This window comes from Chiloscyllium plagiosum, chromosome 17 (genome assembly GCF_004010195.1).
Source record: "Chiloscyllium plagiosum isolate BGI_BamShark_2017 chromosome 17, ASM401019v2, whole genome shotgun sequence".
In the NCBI taxonomy this organism is placed as follows: domain Eukaryota; kingdom Metazoa; phylum Chordata; class Chondrichthyes; order Orectolobiformes; family Hemiscylliidae; genus Chiloscyllium; species Chiloscyllium plagiosum.
This window is the reverse complement of record NC_057726.1, coordinates 66,562,367-66,582,379: the sequence shown is the minus strand read 5'-3', so window position 1 is coordinate 66,582,379 and position 20,013 is coordinate 66,562,367. Positions and strand designations below refer to the sequence as shown.

At 40.4% G+C, this 20,013-nt stretch overlaps 1 long non-coding RNA gene across 1 annotated transcript in view; it reads right to left on the bottom strand.

The window, feature by feature from the left end:
- Nucleotides 1-8,554: 8,554 nt before the first annotated feature.
- Nucleotides 8,555-20,013, bottom strand: part of LOC122558585 — a 77,082-nt gene continuing 65,623 nt past the window's right edge. The window contains exons 3-4 of the long non-coding RNA XR_006314192.1: nucleotides 18,117-18,200; nucleotides 8,555-10,980 (exon numbers count right to left, since the gene is read on the bottom strand). This is a non-coding gene — a long non-coding RNA (uncharacterized LOC122558585). The remainder of the gene's footprint in view (nucleotides 10,981-18,116; nucleotides 18,201-20,013) is intronic.

Below are 20,013 nucleotides of genomic sequence, written 5' to 3'. Positions count from 1 at the left end.
AGCTGTATATGACTTCAGTAAGGTTACATTTAGAGTATTGTACGTGGTTCTGGTTATCACATTACAGAAAGGATGCGGAAGCTTTGAAAAGGGTGCAAAAGAGGTTTACCAGGATGGTGTCTGGGTTGGAATGTATTAGATATAAGGAGAGGTTGAACAAACTTAGATTGTTTTTGCCAGAGTGTCAGAGGCTGAGGGGCAACCTGATAGAAATATGTAAAATTATGAGAGGCATAGATAGGGTGGGTAGTTGGAGTCTTACTCCCAGGGTAGGAATCAAAATGGCAAATACTGGAGGGCATAGGTTTAAGCTGAGAGGGGTACAATTTAACAGAGAAGCTTTTTACTTTTTGAGGCAAGCTTTTTCTTTTTACAGAGGGTAGTAAGTGCCTGGAATGTGAGATGATTGAAGTAGATATGTTAGTAAAGTTTAAGAGGCATTTAGACAAATACATGACAGGCAGGGAAGAGAGGGATACAGACCACGTGCACATAGATTGGAATAATTTAGAATGACATCATGGTCGGCCCAGATTTGGTGAACCAAAGTGCCTGTACCTTACTGTTATATGTTCTATGTTTCATGACAGGAGATTTTCAAGGTGCAGAGGGACCGTATGATAATGCATGAGTCACAATAAGTTAGAATGCAGATACAGCATATGAATCAAGAAGGTTAATGGGATGCTACCCTTTTATTACGAAAGGAATTTAATATAACATTTATGCTTCAGTCATTTAGGACATTACTGAGAATGACATGGGCAGGGAGCAGAGGGAACAGATCCTTAGAAAACAGGCGTCAGGTTTAGATAAAGGATCTGGATTGGCGCAGGCTTGGAGGGCTGAAGGGCCTGCTCCTGCGTTGTAACTTTCTTTGTTCTTTGACATCTTAAATACTGTGTGCAATCTTGGTATCCTTAAAATCACAGATTTGTTGAAGCAGGTCATACAGTCCATTGAGTCCACATCAGCCCTCCGAGCAGCATCCCACACACCCCCCTACCCTGTCCCTGAAACCCTACATTTTCCATAGTTAATTCACCTAGCCAGCACATCCCTGGACGCTATGGGCAACTTAGCATGGCCAAACCACCTAATCTGTACATCTGTGGACTGATGTAGGGAGAACATGCAAATTCCACACAGTCTTATTTAAGGAAAGATGTAAAGATATTGAAAGTGGTTCAGGGGAGGTTTACTGGATTGATCCCTGAAACGAGTGATTGTCTTATGAGGAAAGATTGGACAAACTAGACTTGTTTCCATTGGCTTTAGACTTGATTGAAAGATTCCTGAATGCCCTTGACGAGGTGGACACTGAACGAACGTTTCCTCTGTGAGCCAGTCCAGAACTAGGGACCATCCTTTTAGGACAGAGATGAGGAAAATTCCTTTCTGAGAACTCTACCTGGGAAGGTACTGGAAGCAATATCATTTAACATTTTTAAGACAAAGACACATAGATTCTTGCTAGACAGTAGAATCAAATGTTGATGGTGGATGGAAATGAATAATTAGAAAAAAAGAACCCCAAGTTCTTATTGAATGGCAACAAGCATGCTCCAGTTCTATCTGTATGTATGTTCATATTTAGAAGCCATAGAAGGGTTCAGCTACCTCAATCATATAGGACCACAAACTATGACTGAAATCCAGCAATTACTCACAAACAGCTAGCTTCACTAAGTTAGTCTTGCCCCTGGATTTTAACAAGCTCTACATCTTGCTCAAATCTGAAAAGCAAATAATATTTTGGGTTTCCTGCAGCCCTACTCACTGCTGCAGGAATGGTTCCTAGCTTCTTCTGTGCCACCACAGTTTGCAGAACCTTTCCTGAGCCTTAACCACAACACTCAGCTGTACCTACTGACTCCTAGAACTTGATCCTAAGTTCTGAATGCACAGATCCAGTGGCCTATGTCGTCTCCTCATCAACAGGGTTCAAAAGTATTTTCTCTCTGGGGAGCCTGTCCTTGTCCTCCCTCTTACTGTAGTGCTGGAAACTGTGTTTCATGACTCCTTAACTGTGATGAGTGACCCACAGAAACTTTGCAACAAGGTCAACCCTACTACTGGACAGAATTGAACTTAGCAACCCAGTCAAAAATAACACCCCCTTGAAACTTGTCTGTTGTCTGAATGTTCACAGAGTGCTGACTCTAGGATAAAATGCACACAACAAAATAGCCCTTTGTCTACTTAAATTTTCACATCAGCTAATCTGATAATGTTATCAGCAGAGACTGGGAACATGATGCAGTTTGAATTGACATAGATTAATAGTAATCCTGGAGTCTCCTGCCTTCCCCCCCCCCCCCCCCTCCCAACCACACCCAAGCCCCCTGTCCTAATTTCATACCTTCACTTCAGAAAGAACAAACTCTTGCTATAATATGACTATGGCATCATTTGCCTGCATCTCAACAAATCAGTAATTCTTCATTTTTTCGGGGGTAGGCAGATGAAAGAGAGAGAGAATCGATATTGTCCAATTCACCAAGCAATTCCACATAGAGGAAAATAATTAATCTTAAACCTATTTTCTAATTCCGCCATTGTCTCACCCCCTCCTGTATCTATACTCTCTTCCAACTACCAATCCCTCCTCGTTCTAATCTAAGTATATTCCCTTACACAATGCTGATTTTTATTACTCTGCCATTGGAAGGAATCAAATTAGCTGCATTAGCCCTAATATGAGAATTCACTCTGTAAATGTCACCTCCTAGAAACATACCGAATATGAAAAAACTTTGATCTTAATCTGACAATACTACAGTGAAGAACTTTGGATGTTTGACTATATGAAAGGCAGAAGTGAGGACTGCAGATGCTGGAAACCAGAGTTTAGATCAGAGTGGTGCTGGAAAAGCACAGCAGGTCAGGCAGCATCTAAGGAGCAGGAAAATTGATGTTTCGGGCAAAAGCCCTTCATCATGAATATATGAAAGGCACTACATCACTCCAAGTTTTTGTTGGCCACTAATCAGTCCCTTGGTTGAACTAAGGTAATGAATCTGCAAATTTCAGGTCTATTTCTCTCACTGGATTAGAACAATATTAGCAGTGCCTCTATTCAGACTCAAAGGTTTAATTTTGAGAACGTAAACTTAAGATTTATTCAGTGTCTTGCAATGACTTCTGAAAGGTCCAACATGCTTTACCACCCAATGTTGTATTTCTGAAGTGTCACTCCTGCTGCACTGTAGGAAATTTGAAACAAATGTACTCACAGTAAGCTGCCACGATGATCAGATAATGTAATTCAGTTATGTTAGTTGGTGATAACACTGGAGAGAACACTCCTGCCCTTCCTCATACAGTGTTATTTGAATTTATAGTGTCCAGCTGAGGGCTAGACACAGTCCCAGATTAGCAGCTCATCTGAAAGACTGACATGATCATTATTCATTTTCACATGGTCTTCACGCACTTCCAGATGTTCAGAATAAAAGGAGTAATTACCATTTCTGAAGACCACGGTAAAACATATAATCTGCCGTTTTCTAGCCTTGCATTAAATATCTAATCACCAGATTCTTTGAAGGGCATGACTGCTTATATGGACTTGTTTGCAAACTGTGGTTAATTCACTTTCTATGGAGGTGCATAAGATGGTTTCTGTTCAACTTGATTTTAACCTTTTTCTACCTAATACAATCTCAGAGTTAGCCAAGCCATGGTACATAAAAGGCAGCAGTACACAAAGGCATTTCTCCAAACAACTCCCTTATCACAAAAAGACAATGCAAATAACCTGCATTATAATTTGTAAATCACTGACACACATGGTTTACAAAGAGAATCATCTTGCAAGAACAGAAAACTGTTCGCTATTACTAGTCTGTCCCAATCTTGGAAGTCGTGAGCTGCTCTTCATCTTACCTTATCTGATGTTCATGACAAGCACTGCATTGGCTGATGTGGTCCTTAATCTCATTACTCACATAAAGGCCTGCGCAATACTACTGTTACTTTCCTCAGACTGAACTTGATTCCTTTATTACTTGCATCAGTATCCTTCAGATTTTTGTTTCTCATTTCCTTCAGGATGATGACTCAAGTTTCTTGGTACAAAATGCTTTCTTGGACAATCACTTCATCTCTACATGTCCAATATGTTCAGATAGCACATTTCCTTAATGGTTTCAGCCCATTCCTTCATCACGACTTCCTGTAGTACTCGGAGATTTGCATCTTTTATGTAGTTAGCTTGATCTCAGCATACTGCTTGTCCATCAAATTCAGTATAGGCTGATGACTTCCAGAGCACGTTATGTTGTTTGCTTCATCCAAGATCTGTGAAAACATCTTTGTAATTTATCAGTATCAGTTCAGCAATCTACAGTTTGGTGCCACATAAAACTCTCCAAATCTTTTCTGGTACATGGCCAGTTACCGAATTAAGCTACTGACTTGTTTCAGATGAGAGGAGATTTTACTGTCTGGAACTGCAAATTTTCTTTGCTCCCTCTACACTGTGGTCTCAGCTTACCATGTCCTCTTTATTGGAGCATCACTTCATCACATAGCCTCAGCTTTACCTTTGATGGTTTCAATTTTGAATGGCCAACTTGAGCAACTTCGCAAAGGTGTATGAAGATCAGATGTTGCGGGTTGCCTGGTATGTATCTGACACTTCACATTGCTTTTTCCTTCTGCAATCTTCATGACAAAAGTCACAAACCATTCATCTCGAACTTCAACAGAGGCAGAGACAGAGACAATCTGGGGTGTTGAGGGTTTCATCAGAATCACTGATATCTCTTTGGCAACCATCTTTTCCTTTCCAACACAACACTTGAATGTACAGTGAGCTAACATCTTGCAGTGAGAGCAGTGCTTTCTTCTCAGTGGACGTACTTTCTTGACATTTGAGTTCAATATATATTTACTAACCTTGACCATGTTGGTAGCCTTTTTGAGAAAAGTTATTTGTTTTCTCCACTGTTTTTAGCAGGCAAGCTGCCTCTCAGCACAGTATAAAATCTCCCATTAACACTCTTTAGATGGTGATTAAATACTTCAGCGATTCTAAAAACATCAATAACTTTATGTGAAAGCAAATTTCTCTCCTCATACCAGACACATTTTCATTGCAGGATCTCTTTTCCCTAAGAAAATCTCTGACTAGATTGCTCATCAGTTGTCAAAACTCTCAAGATTCAGCTATACGTTTCAGTGCAATTGAAGAATATACTCTGCAATGTGCCTAGAGTCATGAACATACCTCATGTCCCAGACAAACATCTGCAGGAAGTGTCACCAGCTGTACAAGCCTGATCTCTGGTTTCAGAACTTGAACAGAGGCTGGAGTCACTGCTGTGCATCCAAGGGCAGAGAAATGACATTCACTGTCAGCTGTGCAGCTGCTCCAAGGGTCCACATACATAAACCAGCATACCAATTGCGGTTCTAGAAGTTGCTGCTACACATGGACCTCAGAGGTCCATGCAACCGGAAAGAAAGTTAGAGGGATCATTGCAGAGGACTGTGTGGATAGCATGTGCAAAGAGGTGGACACAATGCAGCCTGGAAGCATGCATGCAGAGAGGAGTTGGGTGACTCTGAAGCAGTCTAAGGAAATTAGGCAGGAGACGTAGGTGTCCCCTGGGTTTCATGCTTGCCAACTGGTATATTGTTCTGGAAACTAGTAAGGATGATAGTTCCTCAGTCAGGTGCAACCAGACACAAGTCCATGGCAGCAAGGACATTTTAGTTGCATGAGGCTTTGGAGGAGAAATAAAAATGAAGGGCCAATAGTGATAGGGGATTCCATACTTGGGATCAGACAGGCATTTCTGCCAAGTGGAATGTGACTCCAGGAAGGTGTGTTGTCTCCCTAGTGCCAAGTTCAAGTATGTCACAGAGCTGCTGCAGGACATCCTTCTAGGCGAAGGTGGTCAGCCAGAAGTCATGGAAATATGTTGGTATCAATGACATGGGTTGGAAGTAAGATGAGGTCCTGAAAGCAGAAATCTGAAACTGAGGCAGGAAATTAAAAAGCAAGACCACAAGAGCATTAATCGCAAGATGACCCCCAGTGGCACATTAGGTAGAATAAAAACAGAAGGATTAATTTGCTCAACATGTAGCTGGAGAAAAGGTGTGGGAGGAAGAGCAGAAGTTTGAGGCACTTTGACCAGTTGTGGGTCAGGTGGGACCTGTACAAGCTGGACAGGTTACATCTTCACTGAACTAGAACTGGGACTGATATCCTTGCAGGGAGATTTGCTAATGCTGTGGGGATGGGTTGAAACTAACTTATCAGGGGGATGGAAACCTGAGGGAAACCAAAATTGGAATGGAGTTGTACTTGTAACAGGAAGCTGAAAAGATACAAGGGAGAGTGAAAGGCAGAAGAAACAAAGCCAAGCATGGGGTATGCTGTAAATGTGGAATGATGTTAAAAAGAGTTAAGGGTGCTCTAAAATGCACAGTATTTGTAACAATACAGATGATCTGAAGGTACAAACAGATGTATATGGGTATGATCTAATTATCACTGCGGAAACATGGCTACATAATAACCAGGGCAGGGAATGAAGACTCAAGGTTACTTGACATTTAATGAGTGTAGACCAGAAGAAAAAGGAAGTGGAATTGTGCTAATATGGAATGAGATTGGAATATTAGTAGGGGAGGCTCTCAGGTTGGAAAATATTGCAATAGACATTGGTTGGAGTTATAATTAGCCACTAAATAGCAACTGTGGGGGAAAGTAATAATCAGGAGAAGTTTGTTGGATGTATAACACTGTTATCATAGATAAAAAATTGAAGGAAATTAATATTAGTAAGAAGGTCATACTGGAGATATTAATGGGGTTGAAAGTTGAAAAGTTAATATGACTAAAAGTTGGTAAGTGTTCAGGACCCAAAAGTCTACAATCCAATGTTGAAGGCAGCATCGAGAGAGACAGTCAATGCATTAGTATGTAATTACCTTCAAACTACCATATATTCTGGAATGACTTTTGCAGATGGGAAGCTGGAAGGTCACCCCTCTATTTAATACAAGCAGGAAGGGTGAAAAGAAAAGAAACAGGGAAGTAGAGACCCACCAGCCTTTCATCAGTAATAGCCGAAATTCTCAAATTTATAATAAAAAACATGATGAATGTACATTTGGATAAAAATGATCTGACTGGGCATAGTCAGTATGAATTTGCAAATAGAAAATCATGTTTGACAAACTTGGAGATTTTTTGAGAAAATTTGAAAAGTGGGAATCAATGTATGTAGTATAGAGTCATACAGCATGGAAACAGACCCTTCGGTCCAACTCGTCCATGCCAACCAAGTTTCCCAAACTAAACTAGTTCCATTTACCTACATTTGGCCCATATCCCTTTAAACCTTTCCTATTCATGTGCCTGTCCAAATGTCCTTTAAATGGTGTAACAGTTCCTGAATTGACCACTTCCTCTCACAGTCCATTCCACATATGAACTACCACAAATCACTTTTGAATCTTTTTCCTCTCACCTTAAAAATGTGGCCACTAGTTTTGAACTCCCCCATCCAATGTTTTGACTTTCATAACACTTTTGATAAGGTTCCCTACAGGAAGTTCGTTATCAAAACTGAAGCACATTGTACACAAGGTCAGGCACTGGGATGGATTAAGGATTGGTTAATGAACAGAAAACAGAGAGTATGAACAAATGGGTCCTTCTCATGCTGGCAGACCATGACTAATGCAATACTGGAAGGATCAGTACTTGGGCAGTTCACAATAGATATCAATAATTTGGACATGGAGACCAGGGACATGGTACAATGGTAGTATCCTGGCCTTGAGAGTTCTGGGTTCAAGTCCGACCTGAAAGAAGATTACAAAACAATGAGAGGTATAGATGGAGCTAATGGTAGTTGTCTTTTTCCTGGGATTGGGGTTTCGAGACTTGAGGGCACATTTTTAAGGTGAGAGGAGAGAGATTTAAAAAAGACGTGAAGCAATTTCTTTTTTTACACAGAGGGTAGTTTCCTTGTGGAACGAACTTACTGAGGAAGTGGTGGATGTAGGTGCAATTACAATGTTTAAAAGACATTTGGATAGATACATAAAAGGAAAGTTATGGAGAAATATAGGCCAGGAGCAGGAAGGTGGGACTACTTTAGTTTGGGTTTATGTTCGGCATGGACTAGTTGGACCGTAGATTCTGTTTCGGTGCTGTATGACTCTATGAATCTAAGTCTCACCTGCCCCAGGAGTATGCAATAACATTTATGAACAGATTAATCAGAAATTATCTGGATGTGCAGACCAAATGCAATATTTCCAAATTTGCAGATGCTTCAAAGCTTAGCAAGACTGTGTATTGAAGAAAATATAAAACTTTTCAGGAAGATTTGGATGGGCTTTGTGTTATCCAAAGATCCTTAGACATCACATCACAGCACAGGAATATTCCAAATATACACAAACGCTTGGAATTCATTTCTCATTTTCTTCAATTTCTACAATCCCCAGCTTCACTACTCTTTATATCCCTGCTGCTTTTAAAACATTTCAGCTCGACCAGAAGGTTAGTGTTTGTTTTGGAACTGGGTTAGATTATTATATTTCCTCATTAGTGCTATCTGCTTTCTATAAATTAGTTTGTTTTTAAAATTTATTTTCTAGTGTTGCTTCTCACTGGATCCTCCCTTGAGATCTAAAGATGTTTTTCACATGCAGCCGGAGGGATTTTGTACCAGCTAAATACTCAGCTATAACAAATCAGCATTAAATTTCTCATCTGCATCATGCACAATGTGGAGAGGTCAACTGAATTATTTTTATAGATCTCCTTTTTGGTCGGGGTTCTTCAATTTTTAAGTTTCTTTTCCCCTTTGAAATAGATGGGTGGTTTCCCCCTACAAAAACATCTGTTTTGTGAAGTCCAATTTAAAAATGACACACTGCAAATTCTTCAGAGTTAAAACAAAGTAGGGTCCAGAAAGTATTCAAAACCTGGGGGATAGTTTTCTCCAGATATAAACAGAGACCTAAACAAGTATTAGCTGGAAAATGAGGTGAGGAAGTTGATTTATATACTATGATCTATGGTAAATTGGCAACATCATCATCTACTTTAGACAGCTGGCATGGAGAATACAGAGTTAAGTAAAATCAACAAGTATACATTATTGTAATAGATGTGGTTTTTACAAATAATGTGAGTTATACACAAAACCAGTCACAAATTAGATTAGCCATTCATGGTAAATCTGAATGAATGTCATTTTACAACAAAGGTTGCTTACATTTAAAAAGATGATATTTACAACCCATCATTACTTTAAACATCCACTTTCTCCACATACTTACTGCAGTATACTCAGCAGCAACATATTAAGGCATCTTTAAGAGCACCTCCCAAACATATACTTTCACCACATAGAAACAAGGGCAGCAACTGCATGAATATAATGCTACTTCCAAATTCTTCTTCCACGTTATGCTGCATTAGGATTATACAAATATTGATGCTTCTCTATCACTGCTGGGCCAATATTCTGGAACCCGCTAATTAACAGCACTGTGGAAACACCATTCCTAGATGAACTGTGGGATTTAGAAATGTTGGTCTTTTTAGGCTCAACCAGAACAGGTCCAGAGTTGATTGAGAGCAGGTAATGTTTGTTGGACTTTTGTATTTAGGAACAGAGTTCAGAAGGCTTTTGTGGTGCAATGGTGGTGACCCTACCTCTGAGCTAGGAAACTCAGTTCAAATCCGACCTGCTCCAGAGCTATGTCATAATTTATTTGAACAGATTGATTAGGAAATATCAAGACAAAGGAAGATTGTGACAGTGAATTACCCTAAACAAACTGCTGGTAGTGGTGGGGGTATCTAAAACCAAAAAGGAGCTAAGACTGGGGACTCCTATGGATCAGTGGTAGTGTTCCTACCTCTGAGCCCGGAGGCTTGGGTTCAAGTCTCACCTGCTGCAAGAATGTGTCATGACATCTCTGAACAAGTTGAGTATAATATTTTTCGGACCACAGTTCTTAGGGCTCTATGGCACAGTGGTATTTCAGACTAAATTGGACTGAACCCTTTTGGGAAATTAGGTACACTGCTACCTAATCCAAATTCATCTCATGAAGTCACATCTGAGGAAAAGCATCAATTCCAAGTCTAGACTTGGTTGAAGCCTTTAAGCTTTAATGAAGGCATCAAAATAAACAAAAGTAATTCCAAGACGTGGAATGTCATTGCAACAAGTGTAAACATTTTAATTTCCCTTTGCTTGTCACCTGGCTTTGCAGACTAGAATTTTTAGACTCAGAGGAAAATAACTGTCAAATTTATATTACCTCATAACCTAACAAATAATAATTATAGGTAAATGTAACATTTTAACAGTGAAAAGTTACAAGACAGCCTTCAGTGACTTTGTTGATCTGTGCAAGATTTTTAATTATTTACATAAAGCATAATAATCAGTATTTCTTGCGAAGCATATACTGGGCTCAGAGGTGTGCAAATTCACTAGAATGACACTGAGCTAAGAGGATTAAACTATGAGGAGAGGTTGCCAAGATTAAGGGATGCGTAAGTAATGCATTTCGCTGATTAAAGGATTTGCTAGGGATAGACAGTGAAACTGTATTTGCTGGCATCAGAGTCCAGCACGAGGAAACGTAACTTTAAAATCTGAGCTAGCCAGTTCATGGTGATCAGTAAATTTTTAATTCCAGATATTTTTATTGAATGCAAATTCCATCATCTGCCATGGCAGGATTTGAACCCAGGTCCTTGGAATATCCACTGAGCTTCTGGATTAATCTAATACTACAAGGCCATCATTTCCTTGGTGTGGAGGAGACAATGGACTGGATCTGCACATGCTGTGCAGTAACCAGCTCCACCTGCCTCTTCAGCCTGAAGTTTACATCCCCATCCGTGCTGAGTCAGCTCCCTAATAGTAGCTTCTTTCCTGGTCTTAGTGTCCAGTCTTCCGCCATGATCTGGATTATGCAATCCTGTGTGTCAAAGACAGACAATTGAGGTTTGTCATTATTCAGCCCTGACAACACCACCCCACACTGCTTATTCTAGACAGTCCTTCAGTTGCCAGTCCCTGGTCGATTTGAAGGAGGAATCAAGGAGGACAGTGTGATCAAACAACTTCACTAACTGCAGGGATATGGAAGCCAGGTCTTCTCCTTTGGCTTATGAGCCCTCAAAACCTCTGGTGTAGTTGTCAGGCCACTGATATCCCAAAAACCATCATCAGAACCTCAAACCTCCGCTGCGGACTTGTTTAGACATTTGTACCTTTTCTCAGGAAGTCTGTTTGACTCTCCACCTGCTGCTAGTGGTCCCAGAGCAACTTCAAGGACCTCTGCTCGGCACTCTCCCTCACAACTGTCACTTAGTGCCGGAGGTTCTATCACACCTAGCTAGACCAAAAGGCGGCTATTTTCATCAACATCCGACTCTGCAAACCCTGTAGAGAAGTCCACCAAGATGGTACTGGTGACATCATAGACAATATGATACTCAACCTCACCAAACAACAGCATACAGCTCCACAAGCAGACCTCAAGTACCTCATGCAAAAAACAAATTCGAAGTCTAAGTATTGGAATTTGACCATGGGCAAACAAAGAGAAAATTTAAAAAGCTAAAAACCTAAACAAAATTCAATCCTCATTTGACACAAATTCATTTTTAGCAAGGATTTCAGGACAATGATCAGGAGTGGAAACTCTGGCTAATCTTGCCATTTTGCAGCACCCTGCTCTGAATAGTCACAGGAATGATCACTTTAGCTGCAATTCTCCATTGAGTGAAGTTAAAGTTTAGAATAGATACTGTACCTCATCTTCAAATTACATTGCAGTTCCAAAGAATTTCAATCCACTTGATGAGAATGATCTACCTTTCATCAACCCATTTTGTCTTAGACAGAAAAAAGAACTGCAGACCTGCAATTCAAGAACAAAAACAGAAATTGCTGGAAAAACTCAGTTGATCTGGTAGCTTCGATGGAGACAAAGTAGAATTAATGTTTCGGATCCTGTGACCCTTCTTCAGTTTTGAAGAAGGGTCACTGTACTCAAAATGTTAATTTTGCTGCTGGGCTTTTCAAGCAACTTCTGTTTTTGTATCTGCCTTCAATTCAGCTGCTGGATGCTTTTATGGTTAATCCTTTCTTAATAGGTTTATTGACATATTTTCCCAAATTACAAACATAAAGCAATAGTCCAATGACTATCTCTAAAATGTTTCTTTTTTCTGTACCACTAGCATGGCAAATTTTGTTTTTAACTTGTACCCTATCAATCGGGGCTCTTGATGAACCAGCAAATATATACCTCAAATACCGCAATCTACCGCAATGTCTGAGTATTTATGTTGTAAATAAATATAACAATGATGCGTATATCTACCGCATTATATTTCTATTACTTACCTTGTGTTTTTACATAGATGTTTTGAGGCATGTTGGTGTCTCGAAGCTTCACTTGGGCAGAGCTTCCTGTGGTTATACGTATCTCTTGATTATCCAGAATATTTGATCAACCAGCGCACTCCTGGTCCTAATAGGTGCCGGTTAATAAAACGTTCGCTATATCTGCATTAGCTTGCTTTCGGTCCCCTGATACTCCATCTGTTTTAACTGTCTGCAAATTATTTGCCAATGTTTCTTTTAGGCACTAATTTCATCCAGTAGCCCCATTATCAGAATCAAGTGGTTCAGTTTATTATTGACCATTTCACTAATAACCACCATTTAATCCAGGTATCTCCTCTTACAATACTTGCCACATGTAACTGCAGAGCACGTCTTTGTAACTCTAGAGATGTATTGTCATTAACTTATATGCATAAACATCAAAAGCAGTGCACAAATGAACAAAATAATGTTTGTACAGAGTCTTGTTCAAACCTGAGTGTCAGCACTGTGCATTGTTTGAACTCATTGTCAAAATGCTGGAGTCACAGAGATAGAAAGTACAGTAAAAGGCCCTTCAGCCCATCAAGTCTGTGCCTGGTAAAAACAAGACCTAACTATCCTAATACTATTTTCCAACACCCGGCACACAGTTTTGTGTACCTTGACATTGCTAATGTACATTTAAATATTTCAGTTTTTGTACCTCTAATACACTGACATGCAGTGAGCTCTTTGGGTGAAAAAGTTTTTTTCTCACATGTCTTCTCAACCTTCTGTGCCTTACATTAAATCTATGCCCCTGGTCATTCATCAAGGGAAAGATTTCTTCATGTCTACCCTATTACCCTCATAATTTTATGCATATCAATCACGTTCCCCTCTCAATTTCCACTGCTTAAAGGAAAACAACCCCATACTGTCCAATTTCTATTCATAACTGAAACTCTCCAACTCAGGCAATATCCTGGTAAATCTCCTCCGTACCCTCTCCAGTGCTATCACGTCCCTCCTAGAACATGGATTCCAGAACCGTACTTAATACTCGAGCCGGAGACTAACGAACATTTTATACTGTTAAAGCATAACCTCCCAGTTCTGTGCTTTGGCCAAAAAAGGTAAGTATACCCCATGCCTTCTTAACCATATTATCCATCTGTCCTGATATCTTAAGGGACTGGTGGATATGCATACCAAGGCTTTTCAGATCTTGGTGCTTCCCAGGGTACTATTGTTCATCATGTATTCCCTTGCCTGTTTGGCCTGCCCAAGTGCATCAACTCTCATTTACCTGGATTGAATTCCATTTGCCATCAATCAACCCATCTGACGAGCCTTTTGTATGATGAAATTCATTGTTGTAAGAATAGATAGGATATAGGAGGAAAATTAGGCCATTCGGCCAAAGTCTGCTCTGCCATTCGATCATGGCCGATATGTTTCTCACCCCAATTCTCCTGCCTTCTTCTCCTTGTAACCTTTAATCCTTTTATGAATCAAGAACCTAAATAGCTGTGTCTTAAATTCACTCAATGACTTGGCTTCCATAGCCTTCTGCGGTAATGAACTCCACAGATCAATCACTCTCTGATTCCTACTGATTTCAGTTCTGAAGGGACATCCCTTCACTCTGAGGTTGCGCTCTGAGGTCCTAGTCTCTCTTGCCAATGCAAACATCTTCTCCACATCCATTCTATACAGGCTTCTCATCATTCTGTCAGCTTCAATCAGATTCCCCTCTCATCCTTCTAAACACCATCAAGTACAGACCCAGTGTCCTCAATCTCTCCTCATATGACAAGTCCTTCAATCTGGAATCATTTTTGTAATCCGCCTGTGGACCCCCTCTGACACTATCAAATCCTTACTGAGATATGGGACCCCCAACACTGTACACAATATTCCAAATGCAGTCTGACCAGAGTCTCAAACAGCCTTAGCAGTACATCTCTGCTCTTGTATTACAGCCCTCTTGAAATGAATGTTAACACTGCATTTGTCTTACTAACTGCCAATTAAACCTGCATGTTAAGTTAAAGCGAATTTTGAGCTAGGATTCACAAATCCCTTTGTGCTTCAGATTTCCAAAGCCTTTGCTCATTTAGAAAATAGTCTATGCCTCTATTCTTCCTCACAAACTTCATACTTTCCCACATTATATTCCATCTGCCCTTCTTTGCCCACTCTCCTAACCTATCCTTCTGCAGTCTCCCCATTTCCTCAAAACTACCTACCTCTCTACCTGCCTCTGTTTCACCTGCAAAATTAGCAACAATGCCCTCAATTCCTTCCGCCATATTAGATTAGATTAGATTAGATTACTTACAGTGTGGAAACAGGCCCTTCGGCCCAACAAGTCCACACCTACCTGCCGAAGCGCACCCACCCAGACCCATTCCCCCTGTGTTTACCCCTGCACCTAACTCTACTGGCAATTTAGCATGGCCAATTCACCTGACCTGCACATTTTGGATTGTGGGAGGAAACCGGAGCACCCGGAGGAAACCCACGCAGACACGGGGAGAATGTTCAAACTCCACACAGTCAGTCGCCTGAGGCGGGAATTGAACCCGGGTCTCTGGCGCTGTGAGGCAGCAATGTATAACGTGACTAGTTGTGGTGCCAAGACTGACCCCTGAAAAAGACCACTTTATTCCCACTCCATGCTGTCTGCTAGTCATCCAACTCTTGATCCTTGCCAGTACCTTGCTCCTAACACCTGGGGCTATTAGTTTATTTAGCAGTCTCCTGTGTGGCATCTTCAGGAAATCCAAATTGATCATGCCCATTGGCTCTCTTTTGTCTAGTTTTCTTGTTACGACCTCATAATATTCCAACAGGCATGACCTCCCTTGATGAAGCCGTGCTGACACAGGCCTATTTTACCATGCACTTCCAAGAACTTAGCATTCTCATCCTTAATAACGAACTCTCAAACCTTAAGAATGAACTGGTCAGGCTAACTGGCCTGTAGCTCCCTGTTCTCTGCCTCCCTTCTTTCTTAAACAGGAGCATTACATTAGCCATTTTCCAGTCCTTTCAGACCCTCCCTGACTCCAGTGATTCGCATAAGATTACCGCTGATGCCTCCACAATCTCTTCAGCTATCTCCACAATGTACTCCATCTGTTCTGGGTGATTTATGCACTTTCAGCTTCCCCAGCATCTTCTCCTTAGGGTTGACCATTACACTTACCACCTCACCTTGAGTGTGTTAGTGCCTTCATTTGTGAAAACTGATGAAAAGTATCTATTCAGTTCCTCCGCCATTTCTTTGTTCCCCATTTACTACTTCTCCAGCCTCATCTTCCAGCAGTCCAATGACCACTCTTGCTTTTCTCTTAGCTTTTAGATATCTAAAAAACCTCTTGCAATCTTCTTTTATATTACAAGCTAGCTTACAGTCATATTTCATCTTCTCCCCCCTTATTCTACTTCGGTTACCCTCTGGTTTTTTTTAAAAGGTTTCCTAATCATCTTCTACTGTTCTTCATTACATTGCATGCTTTGTCTTTTGCTTTTATGCAGTTCCCGACTTCCCTCATCAGTTATAGTTGCCTCGTCCTCCCTCAAATCTGTTTCTTCTTCCTTTGGAAGGATTTCCGCTGTGCCTTCCGAATTACCCCTAGAAACTCCTACCATTGCTGCTCCATTGTATTGCCTGCTAGGTTCCTCTTCCAATCAACTCAAGCCAGCTCCTCCCTTATATCTTTGTAGTCATCTTTAGGTAAAGTGTGTTGCAAACTAGCATTCTGTGAAAATAGTAACATTTGGGGAACAGAGCTCCAAAAGGCTGCTCCATTTGACGATTCCAAAATATTAGTTATATTCAATTCTGCCTAAGAAAAGGGATAGGACCTGTTGCAAAGTTTTCAGTAGGATCCTCAGGACAGTTCAACAGTCATTGAAGAGACTTCAAAAATAACAGGCAGCAAGACTGAACGTCAGTGAGACACAGATAGAAGGGGGGCAGACTCTAGGTTAGGCAGGTCTGCAGTTAGTTGTGCAACTAAAAGGTAACTGAACTATATAAGGTCTATATAGGAAAAGGGACAGCTAAACAGCTCTGCGTTATGAGGATTCAGGGAAGTCCTAGGAGCTTTGAGCGGCTCAAAAGAAGCCATTACACAATTAAAGTTTCAGTACAAAGAATAGAGTTTGAAAGCCCACAGGCAATAACAGCTTTGTGTAACTAAGCAAGATTAGACCACAGGAAAAATTCAGTAAATAACAGTATTGACTTTAAGTTCCCTCTGAAAAGATAGAGTTATGCCTATGATTAAGTGCTAGAGTCCAGTTTCTAAGAACCCAGGGATTTGTAATCCCAGGAAAGGAATGTAGACGACTAGAACATGAATCGTTATTGAGGCAGTCCACGACGTAGTGGCTTTTGAGGGAATTTTACGGCCAGATTGTTGAAAGTGAGAAGTCGTAACCTCTTATGAGGTTTTAGTGATTTCTTTTGAGCGGTCTAACCCTTTCTTATGACAACAATCTTTGTATATTTATGCTTTATTTGCAATAAACCAGTTATTGTTTGCTGAAGAAAGAAACTTGGCTGAAATATTTCTGGTAATATTCTAGAAGCATGGGAAAAGCTACACAATTGGCCATACCACCATTCCAGTTAAATTTGATTTTTTTCATGACCAGTGGAGGAGTCAGACTGGAAAGAAATTGGTGTTCTCTTCCAACCTCGGCTGTAACATTTGTGTGAATTCATTCATATTGGCAATATGCCTGGTTTGAACTCAGGAGTGCTCTGCTGATGGACTGTGAACTGTCTGAAAATGGTTGAATTAGACTATGTAGAGAATACAGCGTTCCACTGCAACATTTCTCAGACTTTCTCCAAATGGATCAGGAGTCACACAGCTTACTTCTAAATTATAAAATCATTGTAATATTCATAGTATGCTGCACGTAAAAACACTTTAATAATGCTTTTAAAAACTCAGGCATCTAATAGTGAGATGAGTTTGACTGCTTCTCACTGCAGAGTTTGTCTATCCTTGAAGAATTATCTTCTAACTACATACCCAACTGCCCCTCAGTTCACACCAGGCCTACCTCTAGCTGCTCACATGACTTAATTTTGACCTCGCTCTTTGGGTGGTTGCCATCTATAAAGTCAGCCCTGCCAAGTAAACACTTTTAAAGTACTACGCAGATCCCAGGTAGCTTCAAGTGGCACATAGGAGTCCAGGGACACAGCTTGAGAACCAGTAATGTAACAACCTTCAATGTAGTATAACCAAATTACAGTTTCCAGGCAAACACTGGGCGATTATTATCCTCCCATTCCTAGTAACACTAGAAGTCTTAATTACACAGGGCAATGTTATTAAATGAAATGGAATTATCCTTTACTCACTAGCAGCCCACATCTCTAAATGTAGCACTTCGGTTCTGCACCACAACTTTTAGGTCAATAATGAAACAAGTCATTTGGCACGTTAATAACAGATTGGAAACAATCCAATTATAACAACACCTAATAATTCACTGCCTTTGTCTGAACTATAACAGGTGGTCAAACATTGAACTATTAAAGGTAACTTTCCATTTGGCTGAGCAGATAATTGTGCTGAATGTGAGCCATGCAGACTAGAAATGCCCAAATTCAACATCCTACATTGCAACAATGCCTATGATTCTTTATCTGTTTCACATGCTTTGAGATGCAAGGCAATGATGACAAGCACTGTTTAAATGCACCTTTTTGTTTTCTTTCTGGCCTGCACTGTGTCAGTTGATCGTGGTCAGGACAACAATCAGGACCTTATAATTGGCTTCAGCAACCTGGGTAGGATATGAGGAAAGAAACATCAGCTATGGATTCCAATCCTGAGTTTTACTCAGAAGTATACAATATGAGACACTGGATAAGTGAAAATGAAAGACTTACGTTCACATATACTTTTCGTAACCACTGTATATCTCAAGATACTTTACAGCCAACGCACCCTTTTTGAAGTGTAGTGAATGTATTAACGTGTAAACAGAATTAGGATTGACAGTGATGTTTCCAGAGGCCGAACGGCCCATTGGCGAGCTATGTTCACACCAAAAATATGTAGATTGCAAAGTATTAGAGTGCAGATTGAGCCTGGCAGTCAGACCTTCAGGAGTGAAGTTGTAAAGACAATAAATTGTTGAAACTAATGAAGTGAAATAGACAAATCTGGTCAAGTCATTCTCATCATTCTCCATGGCTCAAAGTAAAATGAAATGTATAGATTCAGACATAGCAGCTACTTACTCTAATAAGCCATAACTTAATTGGGCTGGGACTTCTTAGGCATTAAGAGCCTCTAAATAAGCTCCTGCCTGCTTCTAGCACAGCGTTGTCTTTTATTTTGGTTTAGCATTTGATGTGCATTCAGCCTTGCCCACAAATGATTTTGCAAATGGTCAATTGTAGTGGTTTCGGAAGTCTCTTCAAATTATGCTAACTCTCATGCACCTCACTAGTGGCAAATTATAAAAGTTGCTACGTTTAAAATTTACTAAGAAACAGACTGCTTTTTATTCTTAAGTGGGATGTGGACATTGCTGGCAAGATCAGCATTTGTTGCCCATCCCTAGTTGGCTGTGAATTGATTATCTGTCTATTTCAGAGAGCTGTTAAGGTACACATGTAGGCCAGACCAGGAAAGGATGGCAGGTCCCCTTCCCTAAACAGCACTGATGAACCAGATACATTTTTACAACAATTGCCAACAGTTGGACAATTGCCATCTGTCATTTGAACCCATGTCTCCACAGCATTAGTGTGGGGCTCTGTGTTACTAGTCCAATGACATTACCACCTCTTCAATTAAATTAATAAATGTTTTGGATAGCTTTTTTTTTGAAAGGTCATTTTAAGTGAATTAAAATCAGGTTAGTCTCAAGTGGAAGAACAAACATGTTAAAAATCCGTTTTATAAAAAAACACCACTTTCAATTGCACCAGGATACCACCACTTGTAAATATAATGTATATATTTTAGTGTGATAGTTATATTTTAATGTAATAACCTGCATTTTTAAAGTATTTTCAGCATCATAAAACCTCCCAAGAAACCTCACAGGAGCACTATCAACAGGTGACACCAAGCCATACAAGGAGAATTTGAGCAGATAACAAAAAGTTTATTACATTAAGTAGATTTTTAAGGAGCGTCTTAAAAGGAAGAAACTGGTGAAATGTCAGCCAGACAGAGAGGCACAAAGGAGCAAATTCCAAAACTTATAAGCTCACGCAACTGAAGATACAACTACCACTGGTGAAATAGTTAAAGTTGGTAATTTACAAGAGACTAGAATTGAAGGAGCACAGATATCACAGCAGAACGTTATCCAGAGACAGGAAGGAGCAAACTATGAAAGATTGGGTGAAGATTTGTAGCTCGGGTGCTCGTTGTTGTGGTTCTGTTCGCCGAGCTGGAAATTTTTGTTGCAAATGTTTCATCCCCTGTCTAGATGATATCCTCAGTGGTTGGGAGCCTCCTGTCAAGTGCTTCTGTGGTATTTCCTCCGGCATTTATAGTGGCCTGTCCCTGCCACTTCCGGTTGTCAGTTCCAGCTGTCCGCTGTAGTGGCCGGTATATTGGGTCCAGGTCGATGTGTT